The sequence below is a fragment of the Miniopterus schreibersii genome, assembly GCF_964146895.1.
Source record: "Miniopterus schreibersii genome assembly, chromosome: 2".
NCBI lineage: Eukaryota > Metazoa > Chordata > Mammalia > Chiroptera > Miniopteridae > Miniopterus > Miniopterus schreibersii.
This window is the reverse complement of record NC_138102.1, coordinates 38360762-38382875: the sequence shown is the minus strand read 5'-3', so window position 1 is coordinate 38382875 and position 22114 is coordinate 38360762. Positions and strand designations below refer to the sequence as shown.

Genomic DNA, 22114 nt, shown 5'->3' with positions numbered 1-22114 from the left:
CAATTGTAATTGAAAGAACTGTGGATTCCTAATTCTGGGTCCTTCTTATGGCCTTTTTTGTCTTGCAGTCTCAGAATGTTTGCCTTGCCGCCCTGTTAGCTGTCTTTGTAATGTCCCTTCCACCTGTTCTTTCTCCTCCTTTCCCAAGGTCTTTAAAACAAACCTGTGTTTATTTTGAAGCCATTGACTGCATTTTAAAGTTCACATTTAAATGTCTTAACAATTTTTATCCAAAAGAGGGCGCAAATTTCTCATGAAATATAGAACAATTCTGTATTTCACAAATATTCCCTTGCTCCTAGGAGTATTTAAATTTTACAGCCTCTGTAATTTAAGGCAGAAATATCATTCCAGTGGCATGTGCATAGGAATTTGATCCCATTGTATGAGTGCTAGTTAAGAGCCTTTTGCTTCTTTAGGGTATCTTCAGAGAAGACCCAGGCTATTGCTGACAAAAAATAAGTCGAAACTAACGTTTTTCTATTTTGTGGAGCCAAATCAAATTAAGATAAACGTTTTAAAATTAAACATTAAATGGATTTTTTTAAAATCCAGCTTATTTACAGTCTTCTAACTTTAGGGTGTATTTCCATCCTACTATGGTGTAAAGAATGACTAGTGAAGTAATATAGTTCAGACCTTCTGTGTGCATGGTTAATAGCTAATTCCTTGTTTTGTTTTGTTTTGTTTTGTTTTGTTTTGTTTTGTTTTTGTCATAGGTGAAATTGTTCATATTTCAAATACCCAGTATGTATGGCTGTTCTCACATATAAAGAGTAGTGTAACTGCTGAATAGAGGGGATGACATGAATTCCAATCTCACCTATTTCTTTAGGTTGAGTCTATCTGTGATTTGCATACATTTTGCCTGGGGAAAGATGTGCCAAAGATGTGCTGAAGTGCTGGTGGGCTTCCTAAATGCAAGTTATGGAAATGGAAGGAAAATGCAAAGAAGTCATTTTTTCAATAGTAGTGATGTACTGTAGGTATCCCTTACTTAACAGAAAAATCCATTTAAACAAATTCTGTACTTCAAATGTATGGATTAAGGCATAACCTCACTCCACAAATGGCACTTCTAAATTTGCAGGTCCAATGCATTTATTAGCTTATTTTTGTTTCTGTAACTGGCAATTCAAATTCCAGCTTCTCTATCATACCTAATTGCCTGGTAATTTGCTGGTAGGAGGTAACAATGAACACTTATCCAAGGGAAACAACACCATTCTGTTTGACTTCTAGCCCTAAAAATGAAACCAACTATGAGTGGAGAATCACTGAAACTTTATTTGCCAATTGATTAGCCATATCCTCCAGTGGCAACGTACAAACAGCACTAAGTGACGGCAAGACCTAAATTCATAGTCCCTCTTAATGCACCAGTCTAAAACGACATTGCCAAAATGTGCGTACATTTTTGATAGGGAACAAACATGACAACAATAGCTGAGCATTATTTTCCATTTTCACTTCATGAGAATCTACAATTCATTGCCAAATTATTTCTAAGAATTTCAAAGAAGTGCTCATACCTCCCCTCCTTATATGGTCATAGGGTGCTGTACTTTGACTCATCACATTGATGTCCGCCTGTCACTAAAACTCCCCTTTGCCATGCACACCATCCAGCTGCAAGGTGAGTGTGTAAGTTCACCTTGAGATTCTCACACTGCATCTTGTCCAGCTTCCACCTTTCCTGACTGTAAGGTTTTATCTCATCTTCTCTAAGGCATAGTCTGGGTCACATTTTCTTTTCTGGGTTAGGGGCCCATGACTCCTCTTGTTCCTCTGCCCCCTGCCGCAGCAAACAACACCCTTGTTCTGCTGTACCCCTCATGGCAACACTCCTAACTTCCTTAGATTCCATTTCTGTAGACTCCACCAAGAGGGCAATATTTAAATACTCAACTTGTTTGATGATTCCAAACTGTTACGTTTCTGAAACTTTCTATTGCTCTCCAACAATAGAAACTAGGTCCATACACCACCAAAAAAACTTGAGGACAGCTGTGTGACAGTGGAGGGTATAAAGGAGCCAAAGACACAAGCACATCTTATAACAATACAGAAAAAAGACTGAGGAGGCTCGTGATAGGATTGGATTTTGAATCTGTTTTCACAGCCTTTGTATTTATAGTGAAACATTTAGAAATAGAGCATTTTTCAATATATTTTCTCTGAAATGACCATTTTCCAGTTGGTATGTGACTTTAGAAGGTTTGCCACATTCAAGGGTGTAAAACTCAGATTCTGAAATCAATTTGTTTAGGAAATGAATCTGATTTTATAATAAAAGTAAAAGATCCAGTTAGAAATGTACAGCTAAAAGAAAGCTGTTGCATTATTTAAGAGCATTAATAATATGTAAAGGTAAATGGGCAATAAAAGCTAATTATTTCTTTCTCATTGGAGCTATATTTACTGCCTCTCCAGAATATTGTCATGAGAACACTTTTTTTTGGTTTTGTTTTGTTTTGAGAAAAACTGTAGAACTAAGAAGATACTCCTTTTTTGAGTTTCAGATGATTGTGATTCTTTTGGTTCTGATCGAACTTGCAAAGAATAATGTTGATCCGCCACCCGGCTGGCATGGCTCAGCGATTGAGCATCGACCTATGAGCCAGAAGATTGTGGGGGGAATGCAGGAGGCAGCCGATCAATAACTCTCTCATCATTGATGTTTCTATCTCTCCCTCTCCCTCTCCCTCTCCCTTCCTCTCTCTGAAATCAATAAAGATATATTTTTAAAAAAAGAATAATGTTGCTCCTTTAACAAACGTTTACCTTTAAGAACTGTTTAACACTGAAATTCAACAGGATATATATCAAATTACAAAACACTACTTTTTAGTTGCTAGTCTAAATTAAATAAGAAACAAATGGCATATAGGTCATTGAAAATATCAGAAAAGTAAAACAAAAATTAGATGCTGGCTAATGGCTTTGATTGAGAAATGACATTAATTCTTAAAATTGGCTCCCTTTTTCACCTGTAAAAATATGGTCAAACCTCTAACTTAAGAGCTTGAGTAATGGAGTAAAGTTTCATGTTTATTGGAATATTGCTTCCTTCCACTGACACCAACAATTCCAGGTTAGTATCTAGGACAATTTTTTGTTTAGAGCTGAAAGAGATATGTAGTATTTTTAAAGTTCCAAGGTTTGGGCGTTTAGGCTTTTTTGAATGTGTTCTGTATAATAAAGCTCATTCACAATGACAGTCGTAGGAAGTTCCTTGCAGTTGATAAATATGTGATTTGGAACAGCGTGTGGAACAGCCATGTGGCCCTGTGGCCCAGGGCCCTCACTGAGAAATCAGCAGCTGTGCATGCTAAATCTGGCTCCGTCATTAACCTGCTGTGGCACCTTCTACAAATCGCTTCATTCCAGCCAGGAAAATAAACATAGGCACCAATGCCCTAGCATAGAGCTAAGGGAATCAGGCTGAATGCACGTAAAACTGAAACTCCCTCTGCCTTTCCTTTCTCACGCTTGTTGGGGGCAGGGAGGGATTTGGAATGACCAGGCTGAGGTGGCTGTTCTTTGCTTGCAGTTGAAAGAGGCAAGTTTAAGCAAGTGAGCAGAACCAGGAGGGAGTTGGACGGTTGAGGTAAAGATGAATGAAATTGAGAACTGATGGGTGAATCTCTGGAGTGGTGAGAAACATTTCTGGATGATTCTAACTCTCCTGCTGGTTCCATATGAGTACAGTGACTCCATCGCACTCTTATGGTCTTGCTCTGTGTGTGACCCTCCCTTTCACTGCTATTTCTCTTTGCCTTTGTCTCCACATTCCTTCTTATTTTTTCTTTGCCGGCACTGTCTGAAGGGGAGAAAAAAACAATATTCCCCTATGGCACTGTTTCTTTCCTCCCTCTATTATTAGAGGTAGGCAGAATTTTACAGACTCTTTCAACATTCACTTTTCAGAGGGGAAAAATGGGTCCAAGTAATTAAAAATTAGCAACGTGTGACAGCACTAGAACTATGTCAGGTCCTTTATTTATTTATTTATTTATTTGCATTTTTTTACTAAATTTATTGGGGTGACATTGGTTAATAAAATTATATAGGCTTCAAGTGTACAATTCTGTAATACATCATTGGTATATTGCGTTGTGTGTTCACCACCCAAAGTCAAATCTTCCGTCACCAAATGTTTGACCATCTTTACCCTTTACTACCTCCTCCCCACCCCCCTTTCCAGACTGGTAACGACCATCTTGTTACCTGTGTCTATGAGTTTTTGTTTGTCTGTTCATTTGTTGCTTTCAGTTTTATATTCCACATATGACTGAAATCATATGGTTCTTGACTTTTTCTGTCAGACTTATTTCATTAGCTTGATATTCTCAAGGTCCATCCATGCTGTCGCAAATGGGAGTATTTCATCTTTTCTTATGGCTGAGTAGTATTCCATTGTATTTATGTACCACATTGTCTATATTCAATCATCTATCGAAGGACACTTCTGTTGTTTCCATGTCTTGGTCACCACAAATAGTACTGCAATGAACACAAGGGTACAAGTATCTTTACGAATGTTTTCTAATTTGGGGGGTAGATAACCAGAAGAGGGGGTGCTGGGTCATATGGTAGTTCTATTCTTAATATTTTGAGGAGCCTCCATTCTGTTTTCCACAGTGGCTGTACCAGTTTACATTCCCACCAGCAGTGAATGAGGGCTCCTTTTTCTCCACAGCCTCTCCAACACTTGTTATACTTGTCTTGTTGATAACAGCCGTTCTAGTAGGTGTGAGGTGCTAATCTCATTGTGGGGTTTTTTGTTGTTGTTGTTGTTTTTTAAAATATATATATATCTTTATTGATTTCAGAGAGAGGAAGGGAGAGGGAGAGAGAGATAGAAACATCAATGATGAGAGAGTCATCATTGACCGGCTGCCTCCTGCATGCCCCCCTCTGGGGATCGAGCCTGCAACCCTTGCATGTGCCCTGACCGGGAATCGAACCCCGATTGCCTACATCCTAGGTCGATGCTCAACTGCTGAGCCACACCCAGAAGGGCTCATTGTGGTTTTGATTTGCATTTCCCTAATAGCTTCTGAAGTTGAGCATCTTTTCATGTATCTGTTGCCAGGTCCTTTAAATGGCAGCCCAGTTCTACTTCTATACGTTGCACCCAAGTGTAACAATAAAAATTTAAAAAATAACAACAAAAAACACCTTCCAATGCTGTATTGAGCTTATATTTTCATATTTAAAAATTGCATTCTATGTTCATTGCTTTAAAAACCATAGGAATTAGGGCAGGATGGCATTTAAATCCCATTATTACATGTATTGTAACGGTTATTTTATTCAGAATATGAATGTATGTACTTCAAAAGTCGATGTGATTTTGAATGTAGTCACAAATGAGGTTCTTCTTTGGCCCTATTCACCAGAAATAAAATATCGCACTGGAAATGTGTATGCTATATTCAGTAAATAATCAAAGAAGTTATAGTTAAAGTCAGAGTCACAGTCATAACCATAGTAAAACAAAAGTCATAATCAGCAAAGAGCCACAATCACATTTGCCCATGATTAGGTAAAGTGAACATTAGTACATATGGGGGAGTCTAAAATTCACCATTTTGAGAAGTCTTGTGCCTGTGACTTAGAGTCAATCAGAGGTTTCCTGGTGGTGAGGAAGAAAGGAATGCCATTTAATTAATTTATTTATTTTAATATATCTTTATTGATTTCAGAGAGAGGAAGAGAGAGGGAGAGAGAGATAGAAACATCAATGATGAGAGAGTCATTGATAAGCTGCCTCCTGCATGCCCCCGACTGGGGATCGAGCCCGCAACCCGGGCATGTGCCCTGACAGGGAATCGAACCCCGATCACCTGGATGCTAGGTCGATGCTCAACCACTGAGCCACGCCCGGCCGGGCAGGAATGCCATTTTAAATAGGTAGGACTGAGGAAGTGCATAGTGCTTAAAACTGAGCTCAGTTTTTCTTAAACTAGTGAAATACAAGCATCTTGAAAGCCAAAATTAATTCACTGTTAGGAAAAAGGATACAAGAAACTGATGATCCTAATCTGTGATCAAATTTACCATGTAACTATTCCTGGTAGATTATAGGTACAGGTATATCTCAGAAATATTGCAGTTTTGGTTCCAGACCATGGCAATAAAGCAAATCATATAATCATATAATCAAATCATATAATCATATATTCTTCGCTGATGGAGGGTCTTGCTTTCAATTCGTAAGAACGCAGCATCTGTGAAGCTCAGTATTGCGAAGGGCAATAAAATGAGATATGCTAATAGTCAACTCTGTTTACAAATGGAGCAAAATAAACAAATGAAAAAGCATACCGCATTTTCCTAAATTCATACTGTGTGATGGCAAACCATCTATAGAAAAATTCTTTAGTGATAAATGTATTATTTATATATGTACATACAGTGGGTTTTCAAAGACAAAAGGAGTAATTATTGAGGATTAATTTGATCATTTTAAGTATAAAATAAGGCTCCATATTTGTTGCAAAATTACAATTTGAAAGTATATGAATTTTCTTCATTTAAAAAGATTATTTACTTTAAGAGTAACTAATAATTAGACATTTACAGATGGATTTTGAGAGTTTATGCTTAACATTCCATTCAATATTTTGCCATTTATCCTTTTTGATTAATAAAATTAAATCCAACAACTATTTATCAAATGCCCATAATATATTCAGTTTTGTAACATCCGTGCTTTAATTTATTTCATTCTCTTTGTCACATCTGGAAATTAACATAAAGTAATGGAATTTAATTTTTTGCTTTTCTCCTCTCCAGTACATAAACTCTAGAAATTAATAAACAGAAAATCACTCAGGTTGCTTAACCAAATTTCATTGGCTACGTCATTTACCATCTCAAAGAATCATGTTTTGATTGGAAAACAAAACATAGCTTAACTCTATAGGATTACATATGTGGGTGAATTGTATGGTGGGGAAGTAGTTGGCTTAGGGCATATTTGTTTGTCAGAAACTTTTATGTTCCAAATCGTAGAGGTGTGGCAGTTATAGTGATCACAGGCCAAACATGACATCAACTTTGTTTTTTAGATCTTTTTATTAATTCTTCCCACAAACCCTAAAGCAAACATAGAAACAGCAATTGCTTTGAACCACAAAAAGAGGTGTGCCTGTTATCTGTCTACCCTATTATCAGCATACAACTCCATTGTAATTTCCTTTCTTTTCATGTTACTACTCAAAAGCCATTTATACAGATGACTCTGCATTTACCTGAAATGAAAAACCTCCTAGAAATATACTTGTAAATATTTCATTGGCACGAATATATCATTGAGGAAAACCTGCATGAAATATAGTTTTCAACTTTTAAATATTCAAACCTTGCTTATAATTCAGATTTTTCTTCAGCACTGAACTTGAATAAATTTTCAAATTTATGCACTTTTGAAGAATAACACACACCAAATGTTATTCTAATTGACATAATACTTCAATATACACTTTATAACTTAACACACATTGAGAAGTGACTTGTGGGTTTGTTTCTTCCTCTGTAAAATGATGAATTAAATGATTTTTAAAGTACTTCCCAACTCAAATAATCTAGAACTATAAAACGTGTGCCATATTGTTTTCAAACAGCATCAAACTAAGATATATATTTCAGTACAAAGTCAAACAGGCATAAATGTAGATGGAAAAGCTGCATCTGAACTATTTTCTTATGGAATTTAGCCACAGTGGGGAAGAGGGTGGTGATGAAGTAGTTTCAGGGCTTGGCTGCATATGGCAGGGGCCCCTGTGCCCACACTCTGCTGTCCAAGCTGTGTGCCCTGGGGTGGGGATTGCAGCCACACAGAGGAAGAGGCACCTTTCCTGAATTGACACAAAAGTACTTTACAAGCCAGCAGGAGGCCTTAAAATGTGATTATTTCATATTAAAAAATAAAATTTTAAAAAGAAAAGCCTTTCATGATTACACTTTTCTTCCAGCCCCCACACCATTCCTCTCTTGTCTTTAAAGTACTGTTTATTCTTCCTGCTTCCATTTCTCCCTCCCATTCTCCACTGAACCTACTCCCATCTGGTTTTTGCCCCAGCTTCTTCACAAAACAGCTCCCATCCAGGATCTCCAGAATCTCCATGGTCATTTTTCTTCAGTCTTTATTCAGCTTATCTCTTCAGCAGCGTGTGACACCATTAATCACTCCACTTCTTCCTCCTTAAACAAAGTTTCTTCGAATAGCTTCCAGAACTCTCTCCCTGGTTTTTCTGCAACCAGTGTGGCTGTGCCTTCTAAAGCTCTTTCATTGGTTCTTCCTCACCTCCTAGACTATCTCTTTTCTATCTTCACTCAGCCCAAGAGGATCTGGCTAGTTTCATGGTTTAAATAACCTCTACCCACAGGTGAGTCCAAAGTGTACTTTTTTTTTGGAATATGTCTTTATTAATTTCAGAGAGTGGAAGGAAGAGGGAGAGAGAGAGATAGAAACATCAATGATGTGAGAGAATCATTGATCGGCTGCCTCCTGCACACCCCCTTCTGGAGATCGAGCCCATAACCCGGGCGTGTGCCTTGACGAGGAATCAAACCTTGATCTCCTGGGTCATAGATTGATGCTTGACTGCTGAGCCACGCTGGCTGGGCCCAAAGTGTACATTTTAAGCCTGAAATTCTGCCCTGAACTCTAGATTTGTTTTTGTTTTTGTTTTTCGGGGTGGTGGTGGTGTTGCTGTTTAAAAACAATATAGCACACATGTTTTGGTTTCTTTTCCTGGATGGCTAGTGGCCACCTCAAACTCAACATGTCTAAAAACAAACTCTTAATACTCATCCCTAGGCCATTTCATACCACCCCACTTCCACCACCCTGATCAAAATCACCATCATTACTCGGTTGGATTATTGCACTAGCCTCTCACTGGTGTCCTGGCTTCTACACTGACCTCCCTTCCAGCTATTCTGAGGGTGATCCTGAAACCTAAGTCAAATATCACTTCTCTTTACAAAAACTGCCAATGTCTTCCCATTATACCCAGAGTAAAAGCCAAAATTGTTATTAGGACTTAGAGAGCTCTCCATGAGCTACCCACACTTATATACACCAGCAGCCACCCTGTCATTCCCCCTCCCCCCCACACACACACATTCACAAGCACACACAAAAAAGTATGGACACACACAGACAGACACACAAACAGACACATACATAGACACACACTCAGAAACATACACTGACACATGAATACACAAAGAGACAGACACAAAGACATGCAGACACACACAGACTGATCACACAGACACAGACACTCAGATACACCCACAGACACTCATGGAAGCATTTCGGACACATACAGCGACCCCATTACCCCTCTTCTTCATCTCCCACTGCTCCCCCCTTCATTCCCTCTGCTGCAGTCACACTGGCTTCTCCAAAGTTGCTCAGACAAGTTGCATATATTCCGCCGCTCTGGGAGTGCTCTGCCAGAAACTATCCACATGGCTAACTCACTCATTTGTTCATGTCTTTATCCAAAAGTCATCTTCACAGGGAAGGCTCCTCTGGTTATCTAACTAAAATTTAAAAACCACTTCCCCCAGCACACACACTTATAACATCCCCCCTTGCTCGCTGGCTTAAATTTTTCTCCTTAGAGTGTGTAGTCTGATACACTAAATATTTTTCTTACCTTGCTCTTGTCCCTGCCAGTAGAATGTGAGCTGTATTAGGGCAAAGATTTTGTCTGTTTTGTTTCTACAATGTGTGGAAGGATGCCTGCAGCATAACAAGTACCCAGTAAATGTATTTTGAATTGTTTCAATGAATGAATAATGCTGTTCTTGAAATGGGAGGAAAAACTGTGTGACCTAAATGGGCTTTTTGAGCATCTCATCCTCTCACACCAGCTTCCCCAATCTCTTTGAATCCCCAGAAATCAAAAAAACTGCCTGGCTATAGTTTTTTCAGGCCACTATTCCCATAATAATTGGTCATTCTTCCCAGATTTCAGTGGTGTTCAACAGCCTCTGATCACCTCTGTTTTCTCAAGTGTTTCCTTAAAGGCATCCCAGCAAGTTCCATGCCAGCTGAGGTTTCCTTTAAGGATATGGTAGAGGAAACGGAGACAAAAACCAGTGGGCAAGAAAACTTGCATTTTTGGCACACCTAGCAATTAACACATAATATTTGGTGATGAGGAGATTCTGGTCACAGATTTCTTTTCCAACACTTGAACAAGTTCGCTCTAAAGGAAAAAAAGCAAAGAAGGAATTGGTCCTGCTGATATGACTTTAATGCTCAATTCAGTCATGCTATTCTGCCTTTTCCTCATCTCCTCAAAGACACAAGAACAGTGACACTAATTATTGCTCTTTAGATGAATTAAATGCTCAGATATGTATAAATAGATATAGATGATAGAGATAGAGATAGAGATAGAGATAGAGATAGAGATAGAGATAGAGATAGAGATAGAGATGATAGAGATAGAGATAGATGATAGATGATGATCGATGATAGATAGATAGATGATAGATAGATAGATAGATAGATAGATAGATAGATAGATAGATAGATAGATAGATGATAGAAGATAGATGATAGATAGAAGATAGATAGATAGATAGATAGATAGATAGATAGATAGATAGATAGATAGATAGATGATAGATAGATAGATAGATAGATAGATAGATAGATAGATAGATAGATAGATAGATAGATAGAGATAGATAGATGATAGATGATAGATAGATAGATAGATAGATAGATAGATAGATAGATAGATGATAGATAGATAGATAGATAGATAGATAGATAGATAGATAGATAGATAGATATAGAGATTTATCTGAGATGGCTTAAAGTACCTCTACTGAGACGGCTTAAAGCAACCCAATGAAGGAGAAGTTGGTCAATGGCCCTGTGTCCCTCCTCACTCTACACATACACACATGCTCATATTAAAAATCCCTTCATCATCTCCTACCCTTATCAGCTTCACTCCCAGTCACTGTTTTATCAATTAGAGAAAACACCCTCCTTTCTCACATGTCACTCTTGTTTCCCCTTTATTTTTATCTCTTAACCGCCATTCCTTCGCCCTTGGTGTGTGTGTCACAGCAAGGTAAGAGGAGGCCGATGAAGAACAACAAACAATAACAGACCCCAAAATGGTCAGATAACAACCTGTCTTTTAACTTTGGGTATGTTAATGTCTGGAACTTTCTAATATTTGTATTTTCATCTTTAAAAGCATGTTTCTGAATGTCTTTAAAGCATGAATGCCTAGGATATCATTTAAACATAATAAGAAGATGAACTTTGGGAATGGACAAATTTGGGTTTTAAAGTAGTAATATGACAATTATATAGCCAGATAAAAGCAAGTGTTTGCAAGGATATGAAAAAACAAGAATGATCCTGCACTGCTGCAGACCTGCCATGGAGCATGGCCGTTCCAGAAACAACCAGGCAGGACCTAGTGAAAAAGTTAAAAAAACAAACAAACAAGAAAAACACACCTCACCTTGCATTTAAACATCGGAATGGGACACTTTCCCTTTGTTTTATTGTAGCACCCATTTTGTCAGCAAATATGGGTGAAACTTCACCAGAAAACAAAATCAACACAAGAAAGACAGGTCTAGCACAGTAAACAACACAGACTGCAGAACACCCCCAAGTCAGGATAACAGGGTAGAAGGGTGGGTGCCCATTATTTTCTAACTAGCTGAGAGGATGGAAAAGACAGAGTTAACGAAGTGCTCTAATGAACTGTGCATAGTGTGTGTACACATAAAAAATACACACATGTGCACATTCATGCATACATCTACACACACGCACACACATTTTAAAATAAATATTCCAAACACAAACTGTGATATAATGAATTAGCCTTGCCTAGGACATTGTTAAACACCACGTTAATGAACTTCAATTCACCTATTACAAGATCTAGCCAAACGATGAAATTAAATAAGGAAATGTATGTACCCTGTTCAAATCTGATTATAAAAGCCATTCTCCTGCATTATAAAGATAAACACAAAGGACCTAGAATTGTTTTAATTCATTTTGTGTGTGCGTGTGTTTGTTCATATATTCAGCGGATATTAACTGAATACTCTACACAAACTACAGAGTTGTCTTGGGAGGAAGCAATTTACTTCAAAGGAGTGTAGACGCTAGAACTAAGCTGGCTAAGTTGAAACCCCACCTCCACCACCTTCTAGAGCAAGTTGTCTCATCTCTCTGTGGTTTGGTTGTACAGATGGGGATCTGTACAGTGGGAATGAAAATACCACCTACTTTGTAAGGTTGTTATTAAATGAATTAAGTACTTAGAATGGACTGGTATCCAAAAGGTACCCATATACGTTTTTATTAGATAAAAAATAGAAGAAAGTCTACATTTTGAAAATAAACACCTCACAATTATTTGCTTATGGGTATATTTCTGTAAGAACTTGCATTTTTGACCCCTAAAGAATTCATTTTTAACTTCCAATAATTTTTCCCATGAAGTGAGCCAAATGGTAAACATGGGACTTCTAAGTACTTTTAAATAAGTAAACCTCTCACTAGGTCTATTCTGAGGACCAGAGAGAGAGGAAGGTCTCTTCATTTATAATAGGCACTAGAAAGTGCTGTTTCCCACCCTTTACTCACAGTAACTTAGAAAGATGAGAGCTGTGAAAACAGTTCTCCACTTTTCCTCAGGGCCCACTCGTCTTCTTTCTTCAGTGCCACCTTACTCTTCCCCTCCACTGCTTATTAGGACCCTGCAACACTTCCCATCTCTTTCTTTCAAAATCCCTTTCTCCTTTCCTTTCTCCTTGTATTTCCATTCCTCTTATTCTGTCCTGTAGTTATAGAGTGCCAACAAAGAATAGGTAGGTGCTGAGAGCAGAGGGTGAGAAGCCAAGAAGAGTGTCTACCCACTTCCTGATATTTTACTCCTTAGCTATATTTAAAGGGAGTGGATGATGGGGTGTGTGGGGGACGAGGGAAGAGCATGAGGGTAATGTTCTTAAAATAACCTGTCATCTAGTTATATTTCTCACTTTTGAAACACTTACCTTTTCCCGTCACACACACACAACCCTAATCTCACTTTTCCTGGTTTCTCACCCTCTGCTCTCAGCACCTACCTCTTCTTTGTTGGCACTCTATAAACACTTTATGTTTTTTAACTTTAAGATTTGCAATACAGCATGTTCTTTTTTTTTTTCTTTTTTTAATATATCTTTATTGATTTCAGAGAGAGAGGAAGGGATAGGAAGAGAGAGAGATAAAAACATCAATGATGGGAGTCATTGATGGGCTGCCTCCTGCACACCCCATACTGGGGATGGAGCCAGGCAACCTGGGCATGTGCCCTGACTGGGAATGGAACCACGATCTCCTAGATCCTAGGTTGATGCTCAGCCACTGAGCCATGCCTGGCTGGGTGCAAAACAGCCCATTCTTTATCATTTACTGCATGTCAGTCTAATTCTAATACCACTTTTAGGGAAAATGTGATTTTATCACTTTAAACAGAGGCAAGGAAATGAAAGAGCATGAGTGAACTGAATAATACCCATTTTTAAAATTGAATATCTACCATGTTCCAGGTCCTTTATACACATTGTCTCTCATCCTCACAATAATTTCAAAAGGAGCTATTATTTATTCCTGTTTTAGAGTTGAAGAACACAGCTAAGAAATTAGGTAACCTGCCTAAGACCATACAGAGCTAGAATTTTATCTGTCTTATCAGTTCCCCCATCTGCCTTCTGTCCCCTACATCACCACTTCCTAAGTGAATTGAACCACCATGCCATATCACATGTTTCTGATAAAAATAAGAACTGAAAATAACACTACTAATAGAGATTTTAAGAACATTACCCTCATGCTCTTTCCTCTCCCACACACACCATCATCCACCCCCTTTAGGTATAGCTGAGGAGTAATGTCAAGAAGTGGGTAGAAAAGGGAAGTAATGAGAACACCAAAAGAAAACTCTTGCCTCTCTTCTCTCTTTGTTGATTTAGTCTGTGATTGGTTGAGCTCATTAGGAATCATGGGCTCAGAGACTTTTAGAGTTCAAAGTGTCCTTGGAGACCATCCAAAATAACTCCTTCATTTTACAAATGAGGAAACTGCAACTCAGATCAATAAAACTTGCCCAAAACATAGACTTATGTGATGCCCAACATAGATGGGTAGGTTGAATTAATATTCATAAGGTGCTTATTGGCAAGCAAAATATAACCAACCCACCTGCAGTCCCTGGAAGGTTCCAGCATCCCGGACTGAGAGTCATTCCAGGCTGGAAGGGTGTTCACCAAGATAACTCAGAGCTTCTGGGGCCCAAATCTTCCCTGTTCAGGGGTTCAGGGGGAATCTAGATGGTCCTAAGGTACCTCAGAATTGAGAAATGAGTGTGTTTTAAATGGATGCATGAAAGAAGAATGCACCTTGAGAGGACTAAAGATGGCAGTGGACTGAGTGGAAGCTACACTGACACTCTCCTGGGACCAAACTGGAATTAGAGCTAAACTAGAGAAAAAACATCCTGAATAAACAACTTCAACTGAAGATGAGCTGGAAAGCACCCTCATAACCAAAAAGGAAAAGTGGAGACCGCATAGAGACTGGTAGGAAGTATAGAGGCGTGAGAGGGCTGGCTGGGCTCCCACAGGCAGCAGCTGAAGGTACAGGGAGATATCTCAGCTGTGGGGGGTTCCCACTGAGGTCTCTGGGGCCTAGACCCCAGGCTGGGCTTCCCAGCCCAGAGCACCAGAACTGAGAAAGGTGCCCACATAACATCTGGCTGTGAAAGGCAGCTGGGTTTCTGTCTGCAAGGGAGAAATGACTGGAAATATAGGCCCCCTCTTAAAGAGCCAACACACAAAGTTTCATGTGCAGTCACTCACTTTGGGCTCCAGCAGAGGGAGGGCAGAGTGGACTGGAACTGTGGGAGGAGAATCTACAGTTGTGGGCTCGAGAGATAGAGCTCAGAGGGCACCCCTCTGGATTCCTGTGCTGAGTCATTCCCCCATACTACAGAGGACATCTTTCCCAGGCATTTACCTTCCAAGTAGCTTTTGCCTGAGGGGAAAGCAAATGCCCCACCCTGCTGGCAAACCTCTACCATGTGGCGTTTCTAAAGCCCTACCGGTGGAGTTTCTACAGCCTGAGGCTCATTAAGAAACTAAGATCAGTTAGCCTGCAGACAGAGGCAGACCTCAGAGTGCTTTCAGTCTTTGCCTGATCTGCTTCTGAACCCAGGCCTTGGAAAATCAGACTTTGGTGTGCATCTTGGTCCTGTCCAAAAACACCCAGCCCCAACAGAGGGGACCTCAAGCCATGGGTTGTTGATAGCTCCAAACAACGTACTCAAGGCCAGTCACAAACAGCAACTGGCATTGGCCTGCACCAGAGACCTTCCAAAAAACTGGAGAGTCATAGCAGACCTACCTAATACATAAAAACAAATCCAAATAGGCAGCCAAAATGGGGAGACCAAAAAAAACGAGCCCCAAATGAAAGAACAAGAGAAGTCTCCAGGAAAGAGCTAAATGAAATGGAGATAAGCAATCTATCAGATATAGAGTTCAGAATACTGATTGTAAGGATGCTCAACAGCATGAAAAAAGATATGGAAACTATGAAAAATGACCAATCAGGAATGAAGACTGACATAGCAGAGATAAAGAATACATTGGAAGGAATAAACAGCAGATTAGAGGAAGCTGAGGATTGGATCAGTGAATTAAAAGACAGGGTAGGAAAAAAATCACTCAATCAGAGATCCAAAAAGAAAAAACAATTAAAAAACAGGACAGTCTATGGGAGCTGTGGGACAACATGAAACGTAACAATATTTGCATCATAGGATTGCCAGAAGAGATTGAAAGTAAGCAAGGGTTAGAGAACCTGTTTGAAGAAATAATGGCAGAAAACTTCCCTAACCTGGTGGAGGAAAAAGTCACACAAGTTCAGGAGGCACAGAAAATCCCCCCCAAAAAGAGCCCAAAGAGGCCCACGCCCAGACACATCATAATTAAAATGCCAAGAATTCAAGACAAAGAGAATATTAAAGGAGCAAGAGAAAAGCAATCTGTTACCTACAAAGGAGCTCCCATAAGGCTATCAGTTGACTTCTGATCAGAAACTCTACAGTCCAGAAGGGAATGGCATGAAGTAGTCAAGGTAATGCAAAACAAGGATCTGAAACCAAGACTATTCTATCCAGCAAGGCTATCATTCAAAATAGATGGTGAAATAAAGAGCTTCCTAGACAAAAAAGGCTAAAGGAGTTTATCACCACCAAACCAGCATTGTGGGAAATGTTAAGGGAACTGCTGTAATTAGAAGTACAAATAGAAGCATTGCAAGAAATGTTATAATAATAAGTGCTATAATAAGAAGAAATAGAGAGAGAAACATAAGCATAAAGAATTAAAATGGTGCCCGGCCAGGCATGGCTCAGTGGTTGAGCATCGACCTAGGATCCAGGTTCGATTCCCAGTCAGGGCACACGCCTAGGTTGCAGGCTCAATCCCCAGTGCGGGGCATGCAGGAGGCAGCCTATCAATGACTCTCTCATCATTGATGTTTCTCTCTCTCTCCCTCTCCCTTCCTCTCTCTGAAATCAATAAAGATATATTAAAGATAAAAAAAGAATTAAAATGGCAATAAATAAGGGCCTATCAATAATAACTTTAAGGACTTTAAGGGAGAGATCAACAGCAATACAGTCATAGTCATGGACTTTAATGTCCCACTGACTTCACTGGGTAGATCTTCCAGACAAAAAGTCAACACAGAAACAGTGACTCTAAATGGCACACTAGATAACATGGATTTAATTGATATTTACAGAACATTTCACCCCAAAGCTGCAGAATATACATTCCTCTCAAGTGCACATGGGTCATTCTCAAAGATAGAGCACATATTAAGACACAAAACCAGTCTCTACAAGTTCAAGAAGATTGAAATCATATCAAGCATCTCAGATCACAATGGCATGAAATTAGAAATCAACTACAGTAAAAACACTCAAAAACATTCAAACACATGGAGGCTAAATAGCACATTATTAAACAATGAATGTGTTACCAATAAGATCAAGAAAGAAATAAAAAACTTCCTGGAAACAAATGAAAATGAACACACCACAACTCAAAATCTATGAAACACAGCAAAAGCAGTCCTAAGAGGGAAGTTCATAGCACTACAGGCCTACCTCAAAAAGCAAGAAAAATGTTTAGTAAACTATCTAACGTTACCACTTAAAGAATTATGAAGCTCCCCTGTGAAGCTGTCCAACCAGGGCTTTTGTGTGCTGCTTTGATTTCATCAGTTGTTATGAGCCTATTCAGGTTTTCTGATTCTTCCTGATTCAGTTTTGCATGATCTCACTCATATGTGGAATCTAATAAACAAAATAGACTGAGGAACAAAATAGATCCAGAGACACAGAAGCATGGAACAGACCGATGAATCTCAGTGGGAAGGCGGGGATGGAGGAGTGGGTGGGGAGAGATTAATCAAAGAACTTACATGCATATATGCATAACCCATGGACACAGACAATAGTGTGGCAGGGGATCAATTGGGGGGAAATAGGGGGATAGCTGTAATACTTTCAATAATAAAAATTTAAAAATAAAAATAAATAAATAAATAAATAAATAAATAAATAAATAGATGCATGAAAAAGAAACCCACAAAATATATGGCACCCACTTGTTATAGGCCCATTGAAACATTCTGATGCAATACAGCCTCAAAGGGTACCAAGTAGCAAAATAAGGCACTGTTTGTTTTCTTATAATTTGCAAAAATTATAATACAGACATATATATGATAAGTGATGCAATGATCAGCATGAGTGTTCATTCTCAGAACTACGTCTATCACCCTGGCTTTCAGGCTAAGTAGATTACCAATATCATGGAATTAGTGTAGAGCATTAAGAGAAACTAAGAGTGTTAGGGAAAATGGAAGGAAAAAGAACACAGATATGCTGTTTTAGTATCTTAGTATCGGTGTTAAAGTCTTCTCTGACATGATGTAACAATATTTGGCTCCTGGGCAGCTGGTTTTTTTAGCTAATGCTGCATTTATCAGGACTTCAGTTTCTTCTCAGTTGATTAGATGCACACTACTAGGAAGGAGCTAATGTATACTGAAACCAAATTTTATGCTTAGAAAATCCTTGAGCTGTTGAAAGGCACACCTGTGTTGTTTGGCAGGTGAGTTGAATCGCAAGTAAAGAATTTTTGCAAATCTCCTATGCAGTTGGCTAAACTGGTTTCACTCCTACTGAACAACTGCTAGGGTGGGGGACTCTTCTGTTTTTCTTTAGTAAGCAAAATAATGCCAAAGAAATAACTTCCGATGCTAATGTCAGTGGCTTAGGTCTCAAGAAAAGGCTCAGCATTTACTTTAGGAAGTTAAATCTATTCATGTCAAATTTATTAATTTATAGATAAATTAGTAGTTTTCATATAAGAAAAAAATCTACAACTTTTTTTGTAAAGACCAAATTATTGTTAATTAAGGTGTCACTTTGAATAATTTGGGGAATTAACTTTTTAGCTGCATTCACTTTTATATTTAAATTAAGAATAGTTTGTTATGAATAGTTAAATAAAATTTTCATTGATCTGAATCCTAAAGAAAATAAGGAAGCATTTATCCAATGAAAGGTACTCAGTAAATCGGCTTGCAGATTAAGTGCGAAGGTTATTTGGGACTCTATAATTTTAAAGTGCAATGGGCCATTTATCTATTACTTCTTTTAAAAAATCTTTATTTGGTCCATGTCTTTTTATGGACATTCTTATGTAAAATTATGTGGTAGTCTGTACTATCTTTAGGTTTCTTCTGACTAAACTGGTTTTGAAAAGCTTAAGATATAAGACATTCTAAAATAAATGGTTGATTCATTACATAATATTCTTTAGGTATTAAAGAAAGTTAGAATTTTTCATCCTTTGGTCAGGCACTTGTGGGGTCTAAAATATAACTCTTTACAGTAAACATGCAGTACATGCCAGGGAAGAAAAAGTGTTTAGGGTTGTCCGGCCTCATAGAATGAACAAAGGGTAAAGGTAGAAAATTAATCAAGTCCACAGGCATGACGACCCTAGTCTGTTTGAGCTGGCAAAGGAACTAATAGTGCTGCCATTCAGCACTTAATTTATGGGGTGCTTGTGATATTTTCAACTGCTTTAAAGTTGAAACTGTGTACCGCAATCTCTACTGCAAAAGAATATTTCTTTTTTCCAAGTTTTCAACTAAGAGATTAATATTCTTTCTATAATGCACACCATCTGTTTTACTAAGTTAACAGGTTATACACTTATACGTGTATCTCAGTCAGAGCTGTGGTTCCCAACCTGGCTGTAAATTAGAAGCTTTGGAAAGATCACTACGAGAGCCACTCCCAGAGATTCTGGCTTAAGGGATTTGATCTATGGAGAGGTCGGGGGAGTGTTCTTTCTTGTAGATCCAAGTTAGATTTCAGGATTTGTTTCTTCTGGAAGCTATGATGCAGTGGTGATTTGGGTTTATGGATTTTTTAAGTACGATAGAGCCACATTATCTGTTAAATAACTCTTTGGGAACTGATCTAAAACACCAAACAATTCTTCATAGTTCCTTCTTTTAACAAACAATGTGCCTTTGTTCCTAAATGATAGAATTTATAGCCAACCTGTTGATAAATTAGGAACTGCTTGTGTCTTCAAGGTCACAACACTACACTTTGTGTGTGTCAAAAGTCAGTCAGCATTTTATAAGAAAAAAAAAGAATCAATGATTTTAGTGAGTAGCTACCATGAGGAAGGCACAAGCAAACAAAGAGATTGTCAAACAAGGCCAGGAAATAAAGTACAAAACCAAAATTTGTGAAATTTTTAATTTTGGGTACTCCACAGGGAATGTCGTGGTTCATGACTTTTTGTGTTTTCTGAATAATAAAATGGATCAGAAAAAGATAGATTATTCAGAAAGGAATATGGCTTAGAAATAATTGTGGAAATATGCTGGAGGGCAAAAAAACATGATAAAAGCACTTTAAAAAGGCAAAACATACATAAGAGTAGAGGATACTTTGTAGTCAATACTCAAAGGTAACTGTTTTGAATAGCAGGGAAGATGAGGAGGATGAGGTCAGGTAGGTGCTTCCTGAACTGCTTGTAAGTTTGACCCACTGGTGAACCCATGAGACACTAGGACAGGTTGGGACCAAGAGCAATGCAGTAGTGGAACTGTTGTAGGCGGCGAGAGCAGCACCAGGTGTCTGACCCGGGAGTCAGGCCAGACTTGGGTTCGACAACCTCGGAACTTGAGTTCTGGCTGAGAAAGAATTCAGAGCCAAGATTCCAACTCGCTAGAGAAGATTTATTTGGAAAGCAAAGAGACAGTACATTCAAAGAGAAATTTTGAGTGGGCAGCTCAAAGAGCTGTCCTGGGAGTGGGCTAGGGTTCCTTCTAACCCCTTGGAGGGGGGCTAACTGCTTTCTTCTTTAAACTGACCTATCAGGGCCTGTTCAGTCATCTTCTGTCCTTGTATGGAGGTTAGATGAGGCTTTCTTCCAGTCCCCTTGTTCTCCTCTAAGGGTGGGGGTCTACTACATGGCTAACCACCTGCCAGGGAAGAAAAGTTCCGGAGAATCTGACCTATATGACCAGAGGCTTCTAGGGTGGAGGAGGGGTCTTAAGGGCAAAGTCCTTAATAACAATATTTATCTCCAATACCTGCCATTCTGGGGTTCAGAGGGGGTCTCAGGGGTGTGGTCTTTCGTATTTCCAGTATCTGCTCTACCAGTTCTTTTTCATTGTTAGGTGTCCAGGATGTTCCGCCCTGGCGACCTTCTGTAACTGGCCTATTGTCCTTGCTCTGCTCATGTCTAACTAACTGCCTACCTCATAATCATGTCTACATCCCACCAGGCAAACTATCTTTCCCTTTATTCCCATTTACACAAGGCAAGCACACACGCACACCTCCCAAGGGCTGCTGCGCACGAAAGTTGGACTAACCCTGTGTTGTCTGAGTATAGATTAGGCACTTGAGTGGAATTTAAGGAGAGACGGGTTTAGGTTTAATAGGAAGAAAAACTTTCTAAAAGACTGTTAAAACCAAACCAAACCATAACACCTGCTTTGCCCTGCGCTCAACCCATGGCTCTAAAGGTTAAAGCATGAACTGAATATTATCTCTGTAATCTTTCTCTATAGAAACGATGATTGTGTTTAGTATGAGCTTGTCCTAATGGTCTTCAGTGGTCCTTCCAAATCTAAGTTGTGATGGTTCTGTAGTCCAACCTCCTCTCTCCTCCATAAGCAACCAATCACCTCAAATTTCATTCTGTATCCATTTGGTTAAAAAAAAAAAAAAAAAAAAAGTGACAAAGGGGAATTGAGAAATTCTTCACAAAGAGCCAAAGTGTTCCTGCACACAGATTGTGAAACCAAGGGTTCGCCACTAGCTTTATTGTAGTGGACTTATTTACAGGTTTTAGACCTTTGGTTACTTTTGGCAAGAAGCGAATCCTGAAAGCTCATACCAAGAACTGCAAGAACTTTGAATAGATAAATAATAACCCTATAGTAAAGCCAGTGTCTTTGCTCTCTCACTTATGCCCAGATTTGTGACCTCAGGAGCCGAAAGTACACCCTGATCTTTATGCATACCTTGAGACAGCAATGAAGGAATAAATTAAACTCTTCAATTAGGCGTGAAAGGTGGAGGTGGGAAAAACAAGATACAGAGCAGTTTCCACTGTGACAGAACCATCCATTCACGGAACCGACGGGGACCTGGGAGCTGGAGGGGTCCCACAGAAAATGCCTTGAGCGCGTCCTGTGCGCAGCGCGTTAGCAGCCGCAGCCCAGCGCCGCGACGGACCTTCCAGCCGGGATCGATCGCAGCCTCCGATGGGGCCCGTGCTCTCCATATGGGGCAACTTGAGTTTAGGTCTGTGCCAAGCTCCTCTTCACAATGACTTTCCATATACTACCTGGCCAGAAAGAACGGAAGAATTTTAGAGCAAGGCGGATTTCGAGCCCAGAACTGCCACAACGCTGCCTCCCCGACAAGCCGAA

The 22114-nt window shown here is 39.2% G+C and overlaps 1 protein-coding gene across 1 annotated transcript in view; it reads left to right on the top strand.

Annotated features, from left to right (window-relative positions):
- Positions 1-22114, top strand: part of CLDN10 (claudin 10) — a 104624-nt gene that overhangs the window by 58848 nt on the left and 23662 nt on the right. The gene's annotated exons all lie outside the window — the stretch shown is intronic.